Raw genomic sequence first — 26,851 nt, 5'->3', positions numbered from 1 at the left:
AAAAACCATCATGGTGCCACTGTAGGAGTTAGAGACAGATATTTTAAATGGTTCAGTGAGTCTATTCCTTGGACTTAAAATAAGGCAAGACGTATGGGCCAAGAGAGCGTCTAGTTTGGAAAAGTCCCACTGGCCCTTTCTACCAGGATAAGATAATGCACTGCTGAAAATATAACAAACTGAACTACTTTAATACCACTATGTCAAACACCACCTGCAACAGGGCCTGTTAAGTTTCAAATGCCCTTACTTTTCACCAGTGAAAAGACTATAGGAGCCTGAAGAGGGTCTGAAAAGTATTAATGAACTTGGCATCACAAAATCAGTTCTTCTGGCAACTCACAAATGAACAATTTTAACCAGCAAATTTCATACTGACTGCCAAAGTTTATTTCATGGGGTGGATCAAGCCATGTCAAAGATAGTGTGATTAAAGTTTCTCCAGCAGACCACCACCTCTGCTTCTTACAAGACTGGTGGTTTGCAAAGCATATTTAAATTTTAAAAAATAAACTCTACTGGTTATTTAGTGCCTATTACTGTTGGCACAGATAACAGGTATCAATTCCTTGAAAGTTAGAAAAACACAGAAGATATGCCATTTCCACTGTGTTTAGTTCGTACTGTGTCAATCCACTGTGCCACCACCATACCACTTCTTAAGCAACTACTGTGGGTCACTGAAGTAAACATCCACGTTACAGAAGGCACTGCTCGCTCCTTTAATTTCATTTTTCCACAGTGCTTCTGCTGATGAAACTTGATGTGAGACAACTGACTCAAATTTCCCCCAGCTCTCCTCAAATGCACATTGAACACTCGACAATGCCCACTTTTCTATTTTCCTCTGGCAGCAGCTCCATCGGAGAGGACCCTCTGTGCATTCAGAGCAGCACAATGGAGAATGATTTCCAAAGCATTAACTTGGAGCCATTGAGACTTGGATGTTTTCAAAATGACTCTATTGTGCTCAAAGGATTCTAGACTACCCCAGCTACTCTAGAAGAGAGTCTTTTTCCCTTTCTCAAGACGTCCATCCCTCGAACCATCCCTGGAGTGCATTGTTGGGTCTGATTCCTTAGTGCAGCGAGTTCCATCAGTCAAAACTCAACAGATACAAATAATATCAGGATATGGATATAAATTAGTGCGACAGATCCTAAATAGTTTTGACAGGTTTAGTAAGTATATATAGCGACACAGAATGCTATTCCTGCTGTCAGACATCAATATGTAGACAGAAGATTGGGGGCACCATGGAAACTCAGCGACATAAGAGTGGTATTGATTGGATAGAAAATGAGGCTGCAATTTAAGCTTAAGGCTGCCAGAGATGCCAAGAATGGAGAATGACCTCCAGCAGTGAATTTTCAGCATAAGCTCCCTGTGAACAAGCCAGTCCAAGAAGGATAAATCAGGGACAAGCTCACCAGGGATATGGGTCGACCGAATGCAGGCTACCCTAAGCAGATGAGAATCACTCTGTGTGTCCGCGTGTTACAGTGACCTAGTTCGTTCAAAGACAGCATTTTGAATGGTTTATTATAGAGGCTTGAAACAAAGAGATTTCCTCAATTAAAGTCCTGAAATGAATCCTCTAAATGAAAATGCTTTTGATAGACTGATCAGCAAGAGGTTGTAAATATCGAAGCAAAGCGTACATTGTTAAAGACCAGTTCCCACAGAAAAATACCACGGTTGGGCACGTAGGTAATGAGGGGGCCTGAACAGAGCAGGAAGTTTTGTGAGCTACTCCAGCTCCATGCCTAATGCCCCAGTGTTACACTAAAAATTTTGTTACACTTGATAAATCAAATCTTCCCTGATGCAAAAAGACACTAAAATAAAATAAAGCATCAGTTAAAGGAGTGCATTTTCAGAGCTCCTGTAAAGACTGGTTTTGATCATTATCCGAGGACTTAGGAACAATCATTCCCAGAATGATCAAGAAGACACATTGGGTATGGCAGGGGAGTACATTGCTGGAGCTGTGACTGCTGGAAGTCAGCTAAGTCATAATAGTCACATTAGCGACAGAAAGATGAATCTACACAAAACACCCATCAGTACAGCCATCTCAGGAATAAGATAAGCTGCTGAAACATCTTCAGTGTCAGCATGGTCATAGAGGAATACAGGCATATGGTACTGGGACAGCAGCGCTGTGTTTTGTAATACTATAGTAAGACCAACCTGCTGGCAAGGATGTTTCTGCCACAGACAGCATCTCAAGTAACTGGTGACAGACATCTGGATAATTGCAAAAAGTCTTTTTCTTAAGCCACTTCTACACTATAAACAAAGATTTGCCATTTGAAAAGAATGATTCGTTGCTGGCTTCTCTTTTTTCCACCCAAGAGTTTGCTCTGCAGCATGCTAAAACCAGTAAGTTTCTGCCCTTCAATTTCATCCAAAGCTTCATAAGTAATAAGTCACCAAAGAGCTTAACTTCCCCTGGAGACAGGAGCATATTAAACCCCTGCTTTGCTTCTCTTTAGGAAAAGAGTTGCTAAATTACACAGCAAGGGCTTTTTTGTCACTGCTTTTTTTTGTTTGTCCTCTCCAATGAAGGACCCTCTCCATCCACTTCCAAATTTTCATTACTACAGCAAATTAAGGAATTTTGTTACAAATACAAAGGTTCCATTTTCCTTTTAGACCATTTCTCTCCATTTTCTTTTCTTTTTCTTATTTCTTTGCAGGGGGGAAACAGAAATACACAGAAAAAAGAATGAATTGTGCTTTGTAAATCAACTGCCCAGAAAAAGCAAACGACAAGTATTTCGTTATAAAAACTTTTCCCATGAGCTTCCGTTCTTTCTCTCCATCTCTTTCCTCCTTCACCCTAACACAAGCAGTTATGCACTCAGTCTATGTTTTGCTCCAAAAGTTAAACTTTGCTAAGAGCTCAAAAAAAAAAAAAATTAAAAAAAATCAAAGCCTAAATGGAAAACAAGGAAAAGGCAGAGAGTTCAAGAGCTGATAAGGCACAGGTAGAGCTCTTCCACTGTAATACAAGTCAATTAGAGTAAATAGGATCTAGTTAAAACACCTACCACTATCCATAGCTGCAGGGTTATCCCACAGAGAAAGACTTAACACAAGACACAAACATTTGCACGATGCTGAGAAGAACCAACCGGTCTCTAGGGTTTACATCCTAGAATCCAGCTTCAGAGCGTATCACTAAGCTAATGCACAGTAGACATTCACAGCCAAGGCAAATCACTTGCAGTGTGGAAGAGAGTGTTGTGCCACAGCCAACTGGGACATGTAAAAGGAGCAGATGAGCACCAGAAGACTGAAGACTACCTTTCCCCTATAAAAAGCTCTACTTGGAAAAAGAGGCAAGGATGAAGGAAGGTAAGGAGTTAGGAGCACCAGTGTTGGAGACAATAACACATTCGCAGAATAATGCATATGTTCAACAGGAAGAAACTGTGTTTTCACCGCTGTTAGCTCTGATTTTCTCCCGACCCATCCCTCCAGAGGAAACATAAGACAGAAACTAAGAACAACAGTTTTAAATAGATTTATCGGCACTTGCTAGATTGAGCTGTTCCACTAAAAGTAAATTAGGAGTAAGAAGGCAAAGTCCCAAGAAAAATTCCAGTTCAAGTGAGGGTACAATGTAACCTCATTATCCCGAGTCGCAGCCGGGACGTTCCTGGCACAGGGCAGCTGGGACCTGCGGGGGGTTTGCCGCTCTGGGGTCACTCCGCTGCCCTTTTGTCCTCCCGAAAGGGATCAGCCCGAGCATCGCTGCCTCCCTTCCCTGCTGGGTCACGTCCCCCACCACCACCTCGCTCCTTCTCACCCTGCCCTGGCTTTTTAACGCTCGCATCCACCGACCCACCGCCGTCACCCCGAGCCGTCAGGCGGCCGAAGGCGGCGGCGCCCCGCAACACGGCACAGCGCGGCGGGCAGCGCGGCGCCCCGCCACCCTGTTCCTGCTCCCGGGAACCCCCGAACCTCGGCCCCCACCTGTCCTTGGGGCGGGTGGGTCCGGGATTCTTCGAGAGGAGACGATGTAGGGCCGGGACTGCGGACCCCCACTGGGTACGTCCCGCCGGAGACGGGGCAGGACGGGGGGAAGCGCTTCCCACCTTCCCCCAGAGGGAGGGAGCGAGCGCGGAGGATACCAGCCCTCGGGCGAACCCCGGGATCCCCGCTGCTCCCGCGGACTTACTTCGAGCGGCGAAAGGCTCTTCTCCCGCAGCTAAGAGGGGCGAGCCGCGGGCGTCCCCGGTGAGCAGCGGCTGCTGCTGCCGCTGCAGCGCGTCCCTTCGCTTCCCCACGGACGGGATCGCTGAACGCCGCCTCTCACCCCGCTCCTCCCGCGCCCCGTGTCTCTCTCCCGCCGGAGATTTCTCGCAGAGATTTTTATACTGGAGGCAGGGAACCTGATCCGCGCTTTGACTCAGCTGAGCCCGGGCTGCAGCGAGGCAGACGAGAGGAGGGAGGCAGGCGGGCGCCGGGGCAGAGCGAGCGGCCGCGCTGCCCTCTCATGTGATGCGGTGGGGGCGCGCCCGCCGGGCGGGTCACCCGCGGGGCAGCCTCGCCCCCGCCACCGGGAGGGGGGCGGAGGGGTGGGGAGGGGGCGGGACGGGTCGTTCTGCCGGCGGACGGGGATCAGCGGCAACTCCCCGTGCGCCCGTCACCGAGTGAGAGCCCGGCGGGGCTGGCCCGCGGGCCGGTGAGGGGCTTTTAAGCCCAAGCAACTTCCCCTTCTCTTCTTTATGGCACCCCGGCCGCTGAGGTGGGGTCCCGAATGCTGGGGGACACCTCACGGTGCTCCCGGTCGCTGAGGTGGGGTGCCGAGGGCTGAGGGACACCTCACGGTGCCCCCGGCCGGTGAGGAAACTCGCCGGGGCTTCAGCCACCTTTCCAGGCACAACATCCCCAGCTTTCACCCGGTAGCCTTTGGCTGTCAGGGTACAGGGAGCTTTAATTTGAACGCCGCTGACTTCCAGCTTGACACTGAGACCGTGACAGAGTCAGACACAAAGTAACTGCTGGGGACAGGGGTGGGGGAAACAAACGACTAAAAACCCTCCGGCTTTTAATTTCCACTTGGGCTGAGAGCGCCATGAGAACAGCTTTCGTCATGGCCTTTCGACGCTTACGGCTGTAGCGGCTGCTGGAGTTATATCAAGGCTTCCATTTAGGAGCAGTCTTTTCCAACTTTTAGGTTCATTACATCCATTGAATAAGAGTGTTCCCCTGTCCACAGCTTAATTTAAAACTAAGTGGACTTGTTCCAAACTCCAGGCAATTTCTATGTAATTCCTGATCCCCAGAGCAAGCCTCTGCCGTGATTGGAAAGACTGAGCCCATTGACAGCTTGGGTCTCTGCTGAGGTTGCAGCTTGCCGCTCCTGCTCCAGGTTTGCACAGAAATCCAGTTCAGATTCTTCTCCTGTTTCCAGAGGAATGAGCTAAAAAAGTAATTTGTCTGGCACCGTACACATTGCATCATCTAACACCTACCATCTGTGACAATGAAAAGCACTGTGTGGCTAGTCCCAGCGTGGGCAATTGCACCCACCTGGAGTCTTTCTTAGTAAAGTAAACTATTCCCTTCCATCCACACCTTGGCATCTTCTTTTCATCACACAGTTATGTGCTTAGTCCTGGCACGGCTGTTCAGGATTTGCACCATGGGCAGATTTAATGACACTGATGTAATTTAAAACAACAACTTTGATTTGCAGTGTAAAATAGTGGCTTGAGATGGAGAGAATATTCTTTTTAGCAGCTGGAGGAGTGGGACTGAGCACTCAATAGTACACTTCATCTTTGCATTTCTGACTATGAAACGTTGAACGGATCCTTGATAGCTAGCTTGAACCTTCCTGAGGGCTTCTCAATGAAATCCTGGCATCGTGGTGCTAAGCACCATGAACATCTAGAGCAAGACACTTTCCATCAAAAAACACCTGCCTGTGGTAGACACTTTAAGCCCTCAGTTTCTCTATGCAACCACAATGGCACATTTCAGATGGTCAATCATGTCTGTGTAACAAAGAGAAAATAGGAAAGAGGGCAAAGGCTGATCTGTAAGCTTACCTTGATTCAAACCAAAACACTTTGCATCAAAGTGGGTCAAGAGATTTCTCCCTGTCCTTGCAGAAATCTGAATCTCAGCCAGAACACTGGAAACTTCACATTTTCAGCTTTTCAGAAAACAATGGAAACTTTCTTCAGGAAGCAGTTGCTTTTCACAAAGATGTGTATGATGTTAAATGCCCACTGAATTTTAGAAGCAATGCCAATAGACAACTTTTGACTAAATTTACTCACAGGTTTTCTCCATACCTAGATTTCCATAGATCAGAAATTAATTTCCTGAAACTGAGTTTCCATGCACAGAAACTAATTTTGTGTGATATGGCTTCAGTTTTGATTCAGAGAGTCCTAAATAGAACTGCAGATGAGGTTACTGTAGCTGCTCAGAGGACAGATTATGGTCTGAAGCAGCTATGACTGAAAAAGAAAGTATCTCAATTTTCAACTGGGAAAAAGTAAATCTGTTTTAATGTTAATATTATTTCTGTCTCAATGACATCTTGAAGCTTAACTGAGGTTCCATTGCAATAAACACTATACAAATACAAAAGGATATTCTTTGCCCCAAATTGCCCGCTGTGTTCAACGCCTTTGATGTTAATGGAGTATAACACTTGAATTTCTTGACTGAATCTTTGCTATTGAGGTAGAACTTGTAAAGACAAGGAGGTGAGGGAGCTGGTGAGTACAGCAATCTTGGGAGGACCAATGTAGCTTATTTTGCCAAGAAAAAGTCATCAACTATATACTAATCACAGCCTCAAAGGTGCCTATTGTGCTGGTTCCCAGTCAGAAAAAAACAGGACAGTGTAGAGAAAAGAGGAGAAAAACTATGACCATTTATTTGCCATAGGGATATTTTCCGTATTAATAGAATAGTGAAGTTGGAGAGGCTTATCTCAAGAACTTCTCCGCTGTTTTATCTCTCCTGACTTTTTTCAGCCAATGCTTATTTCCTATGTGGTCTCTGGAACTACAACCTAAGCTACATCTCTTGCCACATAAAGAAAAATCCATACATAGTCTTTGGCTTTTCTAGTCTAGACACTCAAATACTCCAGAAAAGAGAATTTGTTTGCAGAATACCAGTGATACACATCATTAAAATACTTGACATTCATTTACAGCTCACAAAACTGGAGGTGAGGAATGGACTGGCAGCTGTAGAAGTCCAATTTCTGCTTTCATGTATCCTCTTTACTATCCAAACCAAAGACTGTCAACCTAATAAAAGAGGGAGAAGGGGCTGATTTTTTTTTTTTTTAATGGAAAAGTGAGGCTTAGGGCTAGAAGAATTTTAAAAAGGACTTCCAATTGATGCCACTAAATACAAATGTTCTCATAAACAACCCAGAAGTATCAGATCCCATTTAGAATCCCAATTCATTCAGTGAATATTCAAGGGAATTTTGGGGGGAAAAGCTCCCATCATTAGACATAGTTTGTGCCAAAAGGTAGAAAGCCACCCATAATAAATTTCCTCTCAATGATTTTAATGTTAGGTTGGGTTTTTTTTTTTCATTTTGCAAGGTTCAAACACCAAATTTTCCCTTTAAAGGTGGGGCTTTCAGTAGTTTTGGGTAATCATTTCACAAGCCACCTGAAAGAGACAGCTACTTGGATCTCATCAGCTTCTAGCAGGAGCTCGCACTTTTTTCTAAAGATGCCCTTGAAAAATTTTGACTCTAAAGCTCAGACAAGAAAGTCAAAGGACAAGACTTTATGCAATTTGCTCCTAAAGAAGCGCTTCGCTGTTTTCAGTCCCACTGCTGAGGTGAATGAGGCTGTACTTTCCTAAAAGAAACCACCACCCCTTGCGCACCAGTTAAAAGGTCAGCTCAAGCTGTGCTTGCCTTGTTTGTTTCAGATACACTGTAAATATCAATTTCTCTTTCTCGCCCTCCCTAGCCATCAGCAACAGCAGCTCCAGGAAGATGTAATGTGATTCCAGGAAAGCAAAGCATAGAACTTGACAGTAGTTTAAAGATCTATTTTTTTTCCACCTTTTGCTCCATTGTTGCTCCCAAGCGATTGAGCTGCCAATCCTGGCGACTGAGTGCCCAGCATCCCCACTCCTGCTCTAAGATCAAATTTCCATTAGTGATACTGAATTATTTAGTGAATGCATCGAAGATTGAAATCAACTAGTACTAAGCTGTGCACCTTCTCACTCTTATCTTTCAAGTCCACACAATGCGAGGTGTATTGTCACAGAGACTATCAATCCTATAATTACACTAGAAAAATCTATGGAATTAAAAAATAATAATTCATACCTCAGTCTCTAATATAAAAAGTAATCCAGCATGTTAAAAAGATCAGATTTCCCAGTTGTATGCAGAAGAAAGCAAACAGAGAGCATGAACCCAGAAGAGTTATTCTTTCATGCACATATGCTAAAAACTTAAGATATTTGAGAATAAATCAGTGTCCCAGAACTTGGTCTTAAGCTTCAGTCACCAAACTGTGAATACATGTTGTAACTTTACACATTTGACTGATTCTATTTTCTACAAGGGGATTAAAGCTCTTGTGCTGAAAATTATTCATGTGCATACATCTGCATGTTGCAGTTTGAAATCCACAAATATAATGTGACACAGCAGGCCTTTCCAGATCCCCAGCATTTAAAAGACTGCCGTTCGTATGTTGTCTTCTCTCACTATTTTCTTCTTTTGTGCTGGCAATCCTGGGAATGGCAGCCCTAAATATCTAGGATTTGAAGTCTATTATATATATATACATATATATATAAAAAATCTTAGCTATTGTAAAAAAGTTGATCCTTTGAGTACACTATCACTTTATATATATATTTAAATAAACATACTCATTTTACTCAAATTTTGCAGTTTGGGGTAAAGTATAGATCAAAACAAAAGGCATTTTATTTTGAAGTGCTGAGCTAAATCTACCGGGTTTGCCCTGGGATTTGTTTGTTTCCTTGGGTTTTTTTCTCACTAGTGAGGAAAAAAAGTGAAAAGCAGAAACAAAATGTTCTTCCATTGAAACAGAACCAGTGCAATTGACATTTTGATTTGGTTTCAAACTTACGGCAGAAAATTACTGAACATAGAGAACACACATTTCGCTCAGGAAAAACTAGATTTGCTAATACCTATTTTTGCTCATGGCACTATACCCACATGCCTAACTACTCTGTAAGAGGACTGTCTTTAGATGTAGAGAAGGTAGTATTTATAATCCCACCAAATCAGTCCTTGATACTTCATTAAGACGGTCAGCTAGTATCAGACGTGGTACTAAATAGCTTCCCCCTAGGCACTGAACTGAAACGGTCCATTTTATTCCCAGTGACAAGCCAGCAATAACAAATTTGAGGCACTAACTGCATAGTGGTCAAGTGACTGGAGAATGAAAAGCATTCTGATCATTTGCCTACAAGATGAATCGTAACACACAAGCATTTCCCTGTTGAAACTAAAACTATGGTAACCACATTTTGAAATACGTAACCGGTACCTTTCATTCTAATGATGCTGTGTAATTAAAGAAATATTTCTTAATATATTCCCTTAAGAATGAATTACTGCTGTTGTGGGGAGCAACCATTAGGACACTCTCTGCATCCTCAGTATGATGCAACCAGCAAAACTCTGAGCTGAATGTATGAAGAAAGAAGAAATTCCACTTATCAAAATGTTCTCTTACCTTTTAAAATGATTTGTTTGTCAACTTGTAAAAGGTTCACCTGTGTAATTATAATGCTGCTAAACTTCACGTTCAAAGTGTTTTTGACAAGTTTTGCTCATGTGCAATCAAATGATGAGATGTTATCAGTGCAAGTGCAGAAGAGACAGATAAATCCTTGATTATGAGATTTAGTGAAATCACAGCAATAAAAGGAACACTGAGAATATAATATTGACAAGTAATCATCAAACATGTTCAGAAATACCTTTATCAAGACTTCTTTATAGCTGGCTCCTCCAAGACATGGGCAGCTTAACCCCAGTCCACACAGTTGAGCTCATCAGTTCACTGTGTCAGTGATTACAGTACTAGTTTGCATATACTAACAGGAGTTATTTTCCTTCGCTCTAGCTGGTAGCACTTGCTGCAGTAAAGACAAGCCTGCACTGAGACTGACAGTTGCTGAAGTAACAGCAACTCATCCATAAAGTAGGACATAATAAAATTCAGACCCTAAAAATGGTCACTCCCAGGGAGGATATGGTTGCAAATCTTTCCAGATGATAGCTTGCTAGCTATTTTCACAAGACAGTAAAATAAAAAGTGAAATGGTATTAAAGCAGTACCTTTTCCCTGCTACCATTTCTAGAAATAACTATTGAAAATGAGAAATTGAGGAGACGTATAATGTATATCTACAGGCACATACATAATGAGAATCTAACATAAAGGTCTGTTGTTAGAAATGTGGGAACTGGAAGACGAATAGCTGCGCATGTGCAATGCCTCATTAGTTAATGTAATGGCCATGATTTTTTTCCCCCATAAGAAGAAAATTAGGTACATCTGTTCTTAACTTACTGGCAATTTCTTGCTTGAGATTTGAGCCAGTTGCATGGCCCTCATAAAGCACAATACATCTTTGATGGAAATTCCTGTGGGATGCTGTTGGCTTCAACGTCAGCTTGATCTAGGCTTTCACGCTCAGGAGTTTAACAAAACATGGCATCACCATTCACAGACCTAGACCTGAACTGGTTGTTATTAAAATAAAAATTTTTAAAAATGAACACATTAAAACACTTTAACATTCACACTTAAGATTTCATACCGATGTCAAAATATGGGGACGACTGTGGGCAACGCTACCACTTCTTGTTAAATTGTATGAGTTTTTCCCTAAAGACCAAGTTCCCAGCATTATGTGATTGCATTAGACACGCAGTTTTCAACAGCAAAAAATGAACAAGCAAACAATGGGGAGAATGTCCTGGTTCTCCCACTCCCCCTTTTTTACGAGAAGGGTTCAGAATATGAATGTTAAAAGGCTGTTAAAAAATCCAAAGTTAATAAAAGAGTCCAGAAAACGTGTTAAAATCTATAACATAAACTTACATCTTAGAATTTATAGTACATATAAATGCTTGAAATTTAAGGGCTTGAAATTTGGAGCCCAAGATCTTTTATTCACATTTTTAACTTTTGGAACTCTCATACTTACATTACATGGTGTTGTCTTTCATTTTCTCCACTAGCACAGTCTTCACTTCTGCACATGAGGAATTTGAACAGGGTACAACAGAGGTGAAGGTATTGTCCTGTGCAGAATAAATTCTGACATCACTCAATCCTCATATTAGACTCTCTAGATGTTTCTGGTAATATTTTTTCATATACCATTCATTTTTAGAGTGAAATTATGGGGGTTCTAAAGGAGTTGGGTCAGATCCAAATACTTGGTTCTATGTTGAAGAGAGAAGGATCAATCAGGGTAACTGCACAATCTATGGCTCATTTGGTCTTTGGGCTTATTATTTCTACTGGGAAATGGATAAAAAAACAGGGTCTCATCTTCTGTCTTCTGAGACACATTAGGAACTTTATGCCTTTTGAAGATCTCATGATCTTTTAGTATTATATATGCAATGTTTAAAACAAAGGAACAAAATCTCAACTAAGCTCTGTGGTCCATTTTGTCCTAATTTTAGTACTAATACTCATTAGTATATGCCATTATTGAAATTATATTAGCAGGCTTGCAGAACCTAAAAGGACAGACAAACTTGTACTCCAGTAGCAATATTTTTGCATTCTCAATTTGCTTTAGGACACAAGGAGAGATTGCATATACTTCTGTTTCAAGTTCTTCAGAATTGTTTTTGCTTCCCGAGGCTATTCCTGTTACAATTATTTGGGCTATTGCAAAGTAGACCTTTCCAGTTACATGGAGCTCCATCTCCCTCTCTGTATCTCCACACTCTTCAGCACCCTCTTTAAATAACCTGCATCCTTCTCTTTGTCTAAATGATGCTAATACAAGATCCTATTAGGACAGCGTAAATAATGCATATCTAGAAATTGCACCATCGGCAAGGGGCTGAAAGTAGCAGCAGTGTGAGATTTCTGTTACCAACCACTGTTAACTGCCTAAAGGCGGTATGATATTTTATGAAATGTTTGCAATATTTAACAAAATGCTCATGCTTCTGGTATAATTTGCCTATTTAAGTTTCCTTCATCATATTTTTTCAGGAGGTAGATAACATGAGCTTTTAACAAGGAATTTGTAGGAGCCTATGACCCAGTATCACTGTTGCTATCTGAGCTCTTTCTTTAGTGACATATTTTAGATATTTTTTTAAACTCTGTGTGTGTGTGTATGACATCTGTTTTGTTTCAGCTGTCTGGGATAGGAAATGAAGACCACTTTGATTGTTGGATTGCCTGTCTTTATTCTAGCATCTACAGGTACCGTTCATTTTCCAGATGAAATATTGCTTTGGAATGTTGTAAAATGATACTCCCTTTATGTCTTAAATTATTCCTACAGTGTCGGTCAAAAACCCAAGAAACACCTAATTTTGAAGCATAGTCATAGGACCAGATCACAAGTGTAATTCAATGCCCTTTTTTTTTTTTTAACTCCTGTTTGTTCTGATGATGAAAGAAGTGCTGGGAATTTAGTAACTTGTTTAGCAAGTGTGGGGTTTGTGTTTTATTTTATTCCTGAAATTGAAAAGTGAAGATGTGAGAAGTCCCTGCAAACTGATACACTACCTGATTGGGCCAGGAAAAAGTCATCCTTCATGGAGTCCTGGTTTATTAACAGGGATAACATTTTTATTCAATCCTGTATGAACCCTCACAGCTGGATTTTTCCCCCACAGCCTGTCTGATAGCAGACTCATTCTGTAAGACACACCCAGATCAGACTGTAGGCAGACATGCACTCAAATTCTCCTTGCTGTGGTACCTACTCTGACCTGCAATTTTCCCCAGTAGCATAATATGGCAGCTCTGTTAGTGAGTCAGAAAAAATACCTGGAACTTTGCCAGAAGATCTAGGAGGGAGGTTTAAGACAAATTTTGCTGGGTTTACTGTTATTATAGAAAAAAACCCAACTAAAATACAACAGGTGAATCCGTTGAAATTTACACCTTCTCAACTTCAGAAAACTTCAAGAACAGAGGTATTCAGATTCACTGAACATCAAGCTATTGCTCAAGATGCCACAAAAGTGTTACTGATTCAAACTTTCCTCTGATTACAGCTTTTCAAAATTCAAATCTCACCATTAAGATTGTTGAACGGAATTTGAGATAGGCCAACACCACCATTTTAACATTCAGGTGTTTTGTTATTTGGGACATTTGAGAAGAGGAAGAGCATCAAATCTGGAACCACTTCAGAACACAGACCACTGCTAAGCTGAAGCTGTCTAAAAAATGAAGACAAATTAGAGAAAATGGAAAGTGATTTCCTGTTGCTCATGTGCAGAATTATTTGACCAACATTGTGAAAACTCTAACATTCATAACTGTAAAAGTCATTAACCAAATGTCCTGCAGCTTGAAGGAGTCTTGTTTCCTACATCTCATCAATGCTGAAGACGTGGAGCAAGACTGAACTGGTATTTTTGACCACCACTCTTATGACAAATTTTGTACCAAGACCTCTGAAAAGCATCTGCTCGATTAATACATGAAACAGATTAAAATAGTCACTCTTACTCAAGGTTTGTTTCTTTGTGGTGATGAGTGGGATTTTATTTTTATTTTTTTTCTGGTAGTAAAATCGATGATTTAAGAGAAATTAAAGTCAGCATTTACTTTTTTTTTACTTTTTTTTTTTTACTTTTTTTTTTATTAAGGATAAATAAGGATAGTAAGTATATAAGGAATTGACTGGATGGTGACTCAAAGAGTTGCAGTCAATGGCTTGATGTCCAAGTGGAAACCAGTGACATTCCTCATAGGTCAGGACCAGTACAGTTTCACATCTTTGCTGGTGAAAAGGAAAGTGGGATTGAATGCACCCCCAGCAAGTTTGCTGACAACAAAAGCTCTGTAGTGCAGTCAACACCCTGGAGAGAAGGGGTATCATCCAGAGGGACCTTGACAGGCTTGAGAGGTGAGCCCATGTGAACCTGAAATTTCAGCAAATCCACATGCAAGGTCTGGCACATGGATCAGAGAAATCTCAAGCACAAATAGAGGCTGAGTGGAGAATGGATTGAAAGCAACCCTGAGGAGAAGGATTTTGGAGTGTTGATTGATGAAAAGCTCAATGTGCACCCAACAATGAATGCTTGAATCCCAGAAAGCCAACCACACCCAGGGCTGCATCAAAAGAAACATGACCAGCAGATCAAGGGAGGTGATTCTGCCCCTCTACTGGGCTCTTGATATCCTGCCTAGAGTACTCTGTCCAGCTCTGGGGCCCTAAACACAAGGGCTGTTGGAGTGAGTCCAGAGGAGAGCCGCAAAGATGTTCAGAAGGATGGAGCACCTCTCCTAGGAATACAGTCTGCAAGAATTGGGCTTGTTCAGCCTAGAGAAGAGAAGGCTCCAGGGAGACCTTACTGAAGCCTTCCAGTACCTAAAGGGGCCTACAGAAAAGCTGGAGAGGGACTGTTTATCAGGGATTGTAAAGATAGGACAAAGGGTGATGGCTTTAAACTAAAAGAGGGGAGATTTAGATTAGACGTTAGGAAAAAATTGTTCACTGAGGTTGGTGAGGTCCTGGCACAGGTTGCCCAGAGAAGCTGTGGCTTCCCACTCCCTGGCAGTGTTCAAGGCCAGGCTGGATAGGGCTTTGGACAACCTGGTCTAGTGGCAGGTGTCCCTGCCCATGGCAGGGGGTTGGAACTAGATGCTCTTTGAGGTTCCTTCCAATCCAAACCACTCTATGATTCTATGAAATAGATACTGAATCCAAGTTCAGTCCTCTGGATGCTAGCTTGCTTCTGTGTATGTATTGTGCATGAGCTGGACACTGCCTGCTACCAGTTTCAGGCTATTCAGTATGCCCACTCCCATCACACAACAAACAGCAGTAGCATAGTTTGCTCTTTTGTGGTTGCACCAGACTTCATTAGACTCCTTTATTTCATGATTATGCAAGAAAATGATGACAAGAAAATGACTGAAAGACAGTGGTGGCTCAGGCCTCAGTCAGATTGCGGAACTGTACCTACGGCAGGACACCTGCACGGGAACCTACACCTAATAGCCTTGTTGCAGGAAGATGAGGAATTACTTTTCTCCTTGCTTGGAAATTGCATATAATTCTTCCAGCCAAGCAAACTACTTCTCCCTGGCCACATTTAATCATGAACGCAGCTTTACCCTGGAACGGATCATTTTTGAACTGTTATGCTTAGTTCACACTGAGATAAAATCATTACGTTGTTGTTGTTGGCCATTACGCTGGTATTTGAACTTGTGGGATAAGCAACTCTGTCTTATTCTATGGACTAACAGAGGACATGAGCCCTGGACCAGACTCTATAGTGCTTTTCAACACTATGCTTGCTTCAAAAGGGACAGAAATAAAACAAAAGAGAAAAATCATTTCCGTATCTATTGTTTTAGGGGTTCAGAATCAGACTTTTGCCTGGTGTTATGTGTATCAATGGAAAGAATGTGGCAGGGCTGCAGGCTGTCCCCTCCTTCTCCTCCCAGTTTCCATTTAAAGGCCCGACACATTTGAGAAGAACAAATCTGTTTCTTATTTTCTGCACAATAGGGATGCAACTTTTAGCTTCAGGGGACGAAAAAAATCCCAACAACTCAAAGCCAAGTGCATAAGTTCATGAAACAATCCTCAGCACAAGAGGGATTGAAGAAACCAGAAAACTCAATAGCAGGCGCATAGTGCAATGAAATTTGCCAGTTAATGTAGTGGGAGCCAGGGGACTTGCAGCTCTGTTCTTTTTTCTAGAAGTGTGTGCTCCTTTTTTTTCTTTCCTAGGTGCCTTTCAGTAAGTGAATGGAACCTCTCTTTAGCTGGCTGTGGTGTGTTCAATCAACTCCACAAGTCACACACATTTTGCGGTGCCTCAGATTGCCACTGTGGGGGCAGTAACAGCCCATTTGTCTATTCATGCTCTCAGTTTCTTACAGCAAGTACTTCTATTTTGTTGTTCTTTTTTAAGATAAACCCAAGGAAGACTCTGGTAAGGCTTACACAGGGGTCCTAAACACAAGGATCTGACCTCGGGCACCCTGACCTAACTTTGAAGCTGACCCTTGTTTCAGTGTGGAGTTGGACCAGATGGACCCACAACATGAATTAGCTTATGTTTATATTTCATAGCAATAGCAATTCAGCGTGTGTTTTAATAAGCAGATAGGGTTGTCATGATAGTCTGCACATTGTCAAACTGCAGCTTGTAGATCCAGACAGCTTTCTGCATCTCCTAAAGCCTTCTTGTGGGAGGTTGCTCATGGTGACTCCCACGTCTATCTTGGGTTCAGCAGGCTCATAGGTCTGTGCAAGGTTGGTGAGCCATAACACATCTCTCACATTAAACAGGAGGTGCAGTTAAGCCTATTTCTGATGTGAGATATATAGAAACAGCAAAGACACTTTGTGAAGGCAATCAGTCACACAGTGAAAGCTATCCCCTTCCTCCCCCCACAAATAACTGCAGGTAAAATTACTAGAGATTCTCTGACTTGGAAAGGCCTTGAGCCATTCTCCCAGTGGTGACAAACCTGGAAACCTTGAGCAAAAACTTACCCCCTGCAGATAAGAAGCTCTTCTGTATTCAGCAGAAGATGCAGCATGCATTGCCTGTGACCAGCCACCAGAGAATATACTGAATTTGTAGCATCTATCTCCCCTCCTCATGAAATAATCCATCAAGTGTTAACTAAATGCTGCAGATTCAGAACCTAAACCAGTTTCTCTCCACTTGGGTAGAAAAAAGCCTTTCTTGTTGTGTGCCCAGAGGAAGCCCAAAGTCACCTGCTTGCGTTTGCTTGCATTGTTACTGTGATCTGATGTGGATACATAGCAAAGAGCTGCAAAAACCTCTTATATTGTTTAGGAAAGAAGTGAAGCAGCAACAGGGAGGTTCGTTATGCCTGGATAAGACAAACCTACAGAACTGAGACAATTACAACTAAACATTGCAGTCTGGAAGCAGAAAATTAATTTCTGATATCAAAAAAAAAAGTTTAATCTCTCCAAGACACAGAGAGCAAGAAAGAATCTAAAGCAGAAAAACTATCCTTGGCCAATCACAAAGATGTTTCTGAATTATTCACCATTCCCAAGTCCTTATATCCAAGGCCTTCATAGAGTCATAGACTCATTTAGGTTGGAAAAGACCTTTCAATTCATGCCCAACTGTTAGCCTAACAGTGCAAAGTTCACCACCCAAATATGTCACTAAGCACCCCATCTCTACACCTCTTTTATAAGTCCAGGGATGGTGACTCAACCACTTCTCTGGGCAACCTGTTCCAGTGCTTGATAACCCTTTTGTGAACAATTTTGTCCCTTCAGCTGCCCTTTTCTCCAGGCTAAACAGGTCCAGTTCCCTCCGCTGCTCCTCATAAGACTTGTTGTCTAGACTCTTCATCTTACACATACCAATGGTTATTTTTACAGATGTTTTTTCTTTTTGGACAACTGAATTGAGACACTGAAAAAGGCTGTAATTCAGAAGGATCTGTGAATTTATATTCGGGAAATATTAATATCAGTGTTTGGTGAATAAATAAGGATAATCTAGATACTGTAGTGCTGGCTTTTCAAAATCACAATACAGATAATTATAGAAATGTTTTAAAAAAATCTTAAACATGAGAAGGTTGGAGAGTTACTCCAAATTAAAAAGTGTCTTGTAATCCTAACTAGCCCTCATTGTCTTCCCCCCACCATATGCACACAGATGCTTATCTTCTAGCTACAGATCTGACCTCCTTGGTTATAAAAGGGTGGGGAAAAAAGTCCCAAATGACCCTCAGAACACTGCAGTCCTGATCTAGGTCTCCCAGGAAGAGGTAGCTTTTTAGAGATGGGCACTACGAATACAATTCAGTTCGATTGGAAATCCAGTGCAAGAAGTTCACAGTGACTTACTCATGCAGCTACATACTGCTTACTTCAAAATACAAGCCTCAATCTACAAACTGTCCATTGGTTTACCATAACAGTAATTCTGGTCATGTTCATGAACATACATACCAAATTTCAGGCCCCCACAGCAACATTAGTTGGCACATAACTGAAAATTTAAATGGAAAACTTTGAGTGGAAAGACTATAGAGAACTGTTAATAGCTGTGTTGAACTGAGAAACTGTTAGTTATCCAGTGGCCTCTTATTCTGCAAAATTCTGATGCAGCTGGACACAACTGATTACATCTGCCCATCTATCACATACATTTAGTAAGAGGCAGAAGGAAGAAAAGAAAAAGAGCGGATAGACAGGATAATGACCCTTTATATTTATATGGAGCCTTGCATCCCAATATTACCTACTTCAGGGATGATAGTAAGACCCATTAGCAAAGTACAGATACTCATGGAGCTTAATATGTATTCATAAATGGAGTGAGAATGACCAGAGCTTGTTAGAATATCATCAGTTCTGTCAGCAAAGAACTTTGTGATGCATACATGCATTAACAGAAGCAGGCAGGTAATCACACCCTATTTCTAGCAAACACAATCCTCAGCCTGCTGGCTAATTATGTAAGCAACAAAACCCCAAATTCTAGATACCATACACTAGTCTGAATCACATAACAACATAGTTTGACTTACAAAGGTTCAGGCTAGATGGAGCGCCAGGATCCAAAATGTCATTCACAGCTGCCTTTTTAATCTTCCTATTTCAGTTTTAAATTTCTTCTTCATTCTCCTACCACCCTTAAAAAAACCAACACAACCACAACCAAAAACCCTCCAAATGTGATGTGCCCTCCACCTTCTGTCCTGTATAACAGAACATCCACCTGCACTGACCTATGTCCTCTGAAGGTGAGAAGCCTCCTGCTTTCTTCTAACTTCTGCAGAACCCTGCATCCAAAATCCAAAAACCTGCTGAATGAATTACCCTGTGCAGCTTCCTGCCGAGCCACCTGCTTTGGTGGAAAAGGTAGAACACGTGAGGCTACGTTCAGAAGCTCTTCGGATAGCAGTGCTACTGATTTTTGTTAGGTCCCTGATTAGACAACAAATTCATTTTGAATAATAACCAAACTGGACTTCCCCTGGCTTCCTCTCACACTAGACATTGCCTATTTATTTCCCAGAGTGTAGCTCCCATGGAACACAAAAATCTTCATTTTTCTGGATCTTGGGATTCACAGCTCACCTTCCTACCTGTGGGATTGCTTCCCTTTCAGAATGAGAGCAGCAGGATCCATGCAGTTGACACAATCTTACTTTAATTCCACGTTCACTTAAGATCAGTTCCTGACAAAGAGACACACATTCACACATCCCTAGGGCCACTTAACATTATGGACAGATGGGGCAGAATAAGAGAGGGAGCAGCTCTGAAGGTTTCCTTGTCCCATGGGATGCTGCTGAGAACTAATATGGCTGCAAATATAATATTCATATGTCAATTCACATACCTATTCAATATCAACCTTTGAATGTGAAAATATGAGAACCGACACCTTGAACTTATGGGACTTCTATCAATATTTACCTATTTTTAAACTTAACAACCTTGGAAACATCTCTTACAAGCATCACTACCTACTTTAAAAGCTCTCTTATGAGAGAAAGCCACATTTTAACTGCAGGGAAATACTGAAGTCACTTGGCTGCAGTGAAACTTCAGGGGTTTTGTGGGAGCTTTTTTCCTGAAGTAAATGATTCCTGTCAGGATTCTTTTAGGGTTTTTTTTTTTTTTCTCCCAAGAATTTTTTTTTCATTGTAGTTAAGAAAAGGCTTGGCTTTGTAAAGAAGCAGTTAAAAGTTACTAAATTTCATGTGTAAGGAAAGATTGCATGAAAAAGGGAATTCCCTACTTAAGAAAGTGCATTAGACTATGAGATATTTATATAAATGTGTGTGTGTGTGTGTATTTATGCATTTTGCTAGCTTTATGAAAGACTTTTGTAGCATAACTTGGCTAGAAACCAGCCCTGAAGCAGCTAACATAGCTGAAGCACTGAGGAACAGGGGCAAATTACACCAGAGAAGCGAAGCAACAGTTGGACTCTCTTCAGAATCACACACATGTGCAAGGCCACACGCATTCAAGAATTTGGGGTGCAAAACCAATAGGATGCAAAGTTGTACTCTCTTTTTAAAAAAAAAACACAACAAACCAAAACCAAAACAAACCACACACCACTGAGCAGCTATGCCTGCAGGTGATGTAAGACCTCCAGATGTTGCTGTGAGAGCAGCTCTGAGCACACCAAAAATCATCTCTTCTCCTTGGACATTCCCAGAGAGCAGCTGGCAGCCACTTGGTGCAGCTTGTTACTGCAAAGGACCCCAGAGGCGTTGGTGCTTTGTACCATGGTGCTTACGAACATCAGAGTGGTGCTTGGTAGTGCTTTCTCACTGTGCAGAAAATGCCAGTGTAACTCATTACTAGGTTACATCCTCATCCAGCTCCAGCCAGTCCTGTACAGGCAGAACAGTCTTTTTAGCACTACTATTAGTAATAATGTTCCTAGGCTGTCTGAGGCACCAGGGAAATGGCACTTAAGATAGACTTTAAAAGAGACAAGCATGCAGCTGGCTGTTGGCAGCAGCGGTGAGCATCAAAGGGCTTGGGGTGGCCAGAACCATGTGCGAGGGAGGTGGTTTTGTGGAAGGTGCTGTCCCAGAGAGGCAGGACAAAGGAAACATTGTGAAATGATTCAGGAATAGGATTGCAAGTTGGGAGAGCAGAGGCAATGGAACTGTTGGGAAATATTGACTTGCACAGGAAAGAGGTCACGAAAACTTGGTGTCAGAAATGGTGCAGAAGCTCCTGACTGGGGCAGGAGGGCAGCTGCTGAAGACAATAAAACAAGTGATGGCCATGACAGAAATGTCTCCGATCCCATGCAGCTGGGCAGAAACAAACAGAGCTATTATATGCTCATGTGTTAGTCTGAAACAGGGCTAAACCAAGAACGTAAGACAGTTGGGGGGGTGAATGAAAGAGTGTGCTAGATAAACACTCCTGAGACACATACCTGAGACCCTGAGGTGACCTATATGCCTATGCTGAACTCCTGTTAATCTCTGCTGGATCTCTCCTGCACATGATGAATGCTGTGCCAACAATCAGCTTACTAAGGGACTGAGATTTCCCTGGAAATTTTAAGGGTATCATTGACATCATGGTTACCATGAGCTTGAATATGGCTTATCAAGAGGGCTAAGATTCCCTTCCCATCCCTCCCCTGCCCTGCCACACACGCAGAACTCTGACCCTTGCATCCCTGTCCTCCAGTCCCCCTAACTCTCCACAGCTTTTGAGTCACACCAGTCTTTTTGCTCTGCCAGAAGCAGGAAACCGGCTCCACTGGCAAATAACACAAGGAAACTCAGCCCAGCCAAGGCATGCGCTTCTTTGCTTTTATTCTGTACATTTCCACACAAGTCACAATACAGAAAAAGTGTCCAAATGGAACAGTAACCAGCTCTTTCACTGTATACACATTTCCTCCTTCCCCCAGTTTAAAATCTCCTTGTTTAGCAACACAGTGATCAAGATACTTTGTATAAACAGGAAATGCAAGAAAATCAGGGAAGAAAATACTTTCTCACTTTGTTACAAAAAAAAAAAAACCCTCCCCGTTCTGCATCCCCCTTCACTGCTGATTACCTGGACCCTGATTCTCTGTAAAATGTAGAGCTTCGTTTCGTGCTGCTGCATGCCTCGGATTCTTTTTGCCAGCTGGCATCCTCATGATGCACAGCTCCGGGGCATTATGCACGGAGGTCAGGCAGCATAAAAGAGCCCTTTGTGATGTTATTACAACTCCTGGAACAGATGTGGGTTCACATAATAAGATATGTACAAATAGTGGAACTCTGGATGCCCATGAAACGTTGGCTGAATATGCGCATTTGTTATACGGCTTTGTTGCTTTATTCAGGGGGCTGAGCACATTACGGAGAGGTCCAAATTCTGACCTTTGTCACACCTTGGTTCACCTGGAGTGAATTCAGTGCAGAGGAGATAACGATCTGTCTTTTACCCTTCCTCTGCCATCACCAGGAAGCAGTAACTGAATATCCACTATATAGCCCAAAGGAAACAGCCTTTCCATTGGGAGCGTGTTCGTCATCGTTCCAGGTGATAGGATGACTCCTTCTTAGCCTTGTTCCTCTTTGCAGGTGACACCTCCAGCTCCCTAACTCTCTGCCATTTTCCTCTTTATCAATTTTCTTCTCTCATTTGCCAAATGGCCAGAGGAGACGCTAGAGTGAGTGCCAGAGAGTCTGCTCCCTCAGATGTTTGGCTTCATTCCCCAGAAACCTTTTGCATCAGCAAACTCCAGTGATGGTTTCTGGGCAAAAGATTCTGTGATAACTCAATAGTAGGACCAAGCTGAGAAAAGCAGGTGGTTCTGAGATAGGATCTCCAAAACGAAAGACTCTGTACTCAATTAACTCAATGTGATGGAGTACAACTGGTTTAAAATTCAGCTAAATATTGTCCTCTGGAGGGAGGGCAACCACCTGCATGCTTTCACTGACTGGAAAAATCACCTGAGTAAAAAAATTTTAATACAAGATAGTACAAAAATGGAGATGAAGCATTAGAAGTGCAAACTATCTCATGAGAAACCTGTCAACCTCCAGCACTCTTTGCCATCTCAATTTAAGCCAACTAAACTAAAAAGCATAGCCAGGGCTACTCCCACCATCCTTCAAAAATTGGTTCCAAAATTAGCAGGATACTATATGGGACCAACATTACAAGGCATAACAAAAAAACCCTCATAAACAGTTATTATACAGCAGTTTTTGGCCTCACAACACAAAGCACCTTACCTCTGTGTGTATAGGAACGTGATATTATCATTATTACACAAATAAGGAAACTGAAGCAGAGGAAGTAAAACTGAATTACCCCAACTGACAGTGACAGGAATAAAATCACCACCCCTTGCTTTTGCTACCTTCTGCTCTATCCCTTTGACCATAGGACCTCCAGAGACACATGCTGATGAATATGTATATATGATATATAATATAGCACACAGCAAGTGCTTTTCCTATTCTGTGACATGACCATGTAACACACAATTAGACTTGTAAACTATCATAAGAACTTGTAAACTGTCATAAGACAGAAGCATATCATTGTACAGAGTGATCCTTTTTTTGCATGACCTTTATGTTTTGCAATAAAACAACAGGTCCATTCTTGCTCAGAATCAATCCCCACTAAGCTGGCAGGGCAGTTTCACAAACCAGATTCAGTCCTTACGTACATTGCATTTTCATCTGCACACCCTTGCAGTTTGATGAGTATTTGTGCCTAGAGGAGGATCACATTCCCCCACAAGGCATCCTGGTTTTTCCCAGGGCAAGGGTGAAAAGCTGTTGCTGTTCTAAAGGTTGTGCAGGAGCAGAGTACAGTAACAGCGGCACAAAGACAGCCCTCTGTGTAGCAAAATGTTCTGCTCACTGACTCAGAGAGGACACCGAAACCTCCACAGACTGCCAGAAGGTTTGTGTGGGAGACGCTGAACACGAGTCCTCAGCTACATCATTAGCTAGACTTTCCAAAATCTTTGAAAAACCTCCTGCTTCCAAAAAGCCGTCTGCATCCAAAATGGCTGGCCTGGGGTTTACAGCACAAATTAATAGGGGAAGAAGAAAATAATCTTTGTTTCACACTGTGAAAGCACGTTTCACCTTGTGATTTCTACAGAGAAACAATCATAGCCATATTGCACATCTCCCACCACCAGTCCACCACATCCCAGCAGAGGCCAAAGCAGGCAGCTCCCAAGTCCATTTGGAAAGGGATTTTAACCCTTGATTATTTTATTTTCTGATAATTACAGAACACAGAGCATATGCAACCCATGGGGTGAATTAGGTAGCACCCATCACCCAGGGCTTTCCCACCACCAAGGGCATTTCCTCAAAGAGGCAGGAATCCCCATCCTGTAGCTGCACCCTGCCCCGGCACCTGGAAAAGCAACAAGAAGGCCTTGGAAGAGCTCTTAAGGAAGGAAGGCAGCTCCTACAGACTTACTGATGTCTGTATGTATTTTACACTCCACCTGGCATGTGGTAGCCTCCAAAGAGACATTACTTTCTCCAGTAAGTCAATAGCTGGATCTTTCTGCATGTAAAGCACATCCCCCTTCCCCTCCTCTTTTCCCCTTTCCCCAGACCTGTGAGGTGCAGCAGTAAGTGAGAGAGAGACAAAGCTCCCAAGAGCTGTTCCGTGCTTTGAAGACTCAGCCACTTATTTTCTCCCGAAGCTGTTGCATGATCAAAGGAGGCAGATGGAGGAGACTCACTCTGGAGCGACATGTAAATGGAACAAAAAAACCTGATAAGCCTCTGCCACCTCCCTGTGATTTTCCTGAGATACCAGCTGAGCAGAAAACTCTGCGGTAGTGGGCCCAGACATTTTGCACAAGGAACCAGCACACACACTCACCAGTTGTAGACAGCTGACACTTCTTACAAGCACGTCATAGAGCAGCGCTATCATGTTTGCCAAGGCAAAGGTTATTTAATGGGAAAAGCATAAAGGGAAGGAACATGCAAATAAACAAGCACATCCCCCCCATTTTTTTTCCTCTTCACAGATTTGCAGATGTTGGAAGAAACCTCTGGAGATCACCTAGTCCAACCTCCCTGCTAGAGCAGGATCACTTAGAGCATGTTGCACAGTTCTCAAATATCTCCAGAGAAGGATACTCTACAACCTCTCTGGGCAACCTGTTCCAATTCTCGTCATATTGAGATTAAGTCAGAAAAGGTTGAAATCAGTCTCTTAGGTGTGAAATAACTCATCATGCCTCCCATCTGGTTAATCCTGAGACGTTCCCACTCATCCCTAGTACAGCAGAATTTCAGCATTCCCTACAGATGTCTGGGCATGGCCAGAGAAGATCCAGCCATCTATGACAGATGAAGCAGAATTGTCCCAGAAGCAAGCACATGAGCAGGATCTTGACCTTTCCAATCAAAAATGAAGGTAGCATGAGCTAAGGAAAGAAGGATTGATCAACGAGTAAAGACTTCAGTAAGGAAGGTCTGAAAAGGACAGAGCAAAAAAAGAAAGAAGGAAAAGCAAAGAGCATTGAAGATTTTTAAAATCAAATTTAAACAAAATTATGTTTCATTTCCTTCCAGAAAGCTCATTTTTTTCTTAGCTTTGACACAAATGTAATGTTCCCACATGCCATGAAGATAAGGACACTATTACAATAGAGGGAGACAAGAAAACAAGTCACAACTGCACCCATCTCTGATTAAAATAGGCTCATCAACAGCAATTTTACCATTCTCATCAAGGAAAAATCCCTGGTTCTGGGAAAAGAGCTGAAGGAGGGGACAGGAGAGGAAGACAGCTATTCCCTTTGTGGCTAACAGCATTATTTCTTTTGATGCGGCCTTGTTTCCAGTCATTTGTGAAAACTTCCAGTGTAGCTAAGGAACAGGGAGAGGTGTCATTGCACAGCTCAGGCCTCCTCTCACTTCGTGAAGCCTCAGGATGTGTCCCAGTAGACTGTGCCCCAGCAGGCTGTGCTGTGATCCCCAGAGGAACAGGGATGGGATGCCCCCTGCAGATGAATAATAAATATTGGGAACAGTGAGCTTGGAGAAGGAATGCACCCATGTCACTCTATTAAAAGTGGTTACATCTAATTATGCTACCTAATTACTCATTACAGTGATATTCAATGTCTAACATTGCAACTGCCTACCCAGAAACTAGTAATGCTTATGGAAACCATTCTGCAGGGTCCCCATTCCCAGGGCTCAGCTCAGCTTTGCTTTTCTAATTTTGCATTCTCTCAGTTTTTGTGTGAGCGTCACACAAGAAGTCCTAAAAAAAGTGGGACTGTGCATTAGAGCCTGATCAGCCAAGTAGAAATCACTGTCTGCTGCATCAAGCTCAAGAGCTTCTTGAGCTTCTTTTCCATACCTTCAAACCTAACTGGTTCCTACAGTTTCGAGACAGGACCTGCATTTCCAATTACGTGTAAGAAGAGGGACTGCCTTCTCCCTCTGCTTGGCCACAGGCCGAGGAAAAAGCTGGTAACTGAAGGTCGTTATGTCAGCTGGAACCAGAAGGCCATTTTTCTCATGAAAATGAAATGCAACACTAAGAAATGAATTGGTTCTTGGATTAGTATTTAGATAATTGCTGCAGCACTTGTCGTGACGGAGCACTGGATTGCCACTGCACACACTTGGCTGAGTGGTAGGTTACACATCAAGCAGCCTCCTAGACGGGGACTAATTGAAGAGCCAGGTGTCACACTTTGCCAGCAAAAGGAGGCTGGCTCTAGATGAAGCAATTATATATGTAGTACTATATTGCTAAAAGTAGTGCTCATTTCCTGCATGTCAAAGTGCTACAGCTTCTACGTATTTTGTATGTGAATGCTGGAGCTGTTAACATATTGGTGAACCCTGAAATAGGATTCTCAAATCAGGGTTCTGTTTCTAGTGGATGAGAGCAAAAGAATACAAATAAATTAATGAAGTCTGTCTTTTGCTTTCTCAGGTATTCACTTTCTTCTCTCTGTATGTCAAGAGAAATGCTGCCATATTAGATTCACAAGTCTCCTCCATGTAGGGGATCAAGGAGCATAAGCTGACTGCTTTTAAAGGGCTAAGCATAAAACTATTCCCTTAATTATGGGTGTGTTTATGTTGAAACAATT

At 42.4% G+C, this 26,851-nt stretch overlaps 1 protein-coding gene across 2 annotated transcripts in view; it reads right to left on the bottom strand.

Annotated features, from left to right (window-relative positions):
- Positions 1 to 4,311, bottom strand: part of PTN (pleiotrophin) — a 76,810-nt gene extending 72,499 nt beyond the window's left edge. For both annotated transcript variants that reach the window (XM_084279068.1, XM_084279069.1), the window contains exon 1: positions 4,190 to 4,311. The gene's annotated coding sequence lies outside the window, so the exon portion shown is untranslated. The remainder of the gene's footprint in view (positions 1 to 4,189) is intronic.
- Positions 4,312 to 26,851: the final 22,540 nt, after the last annotated feature.

The sequence above is a fragment of the Gallinula chloropus genome (assembly GCF_964237585.1).
Source record: "Gallinula chloropus genome assembly, chromosome: 1".
In the NCBI taxonomy this organism is placed as follows: Eukaryota; Metazoa; Chordata; class Aves; order Gruiformes; family Rallidae; genus Gallinula; species Gallinula chloropus.
This window is presented reverse-complemented; position numbering and strand designations above follow the sequence as displayed.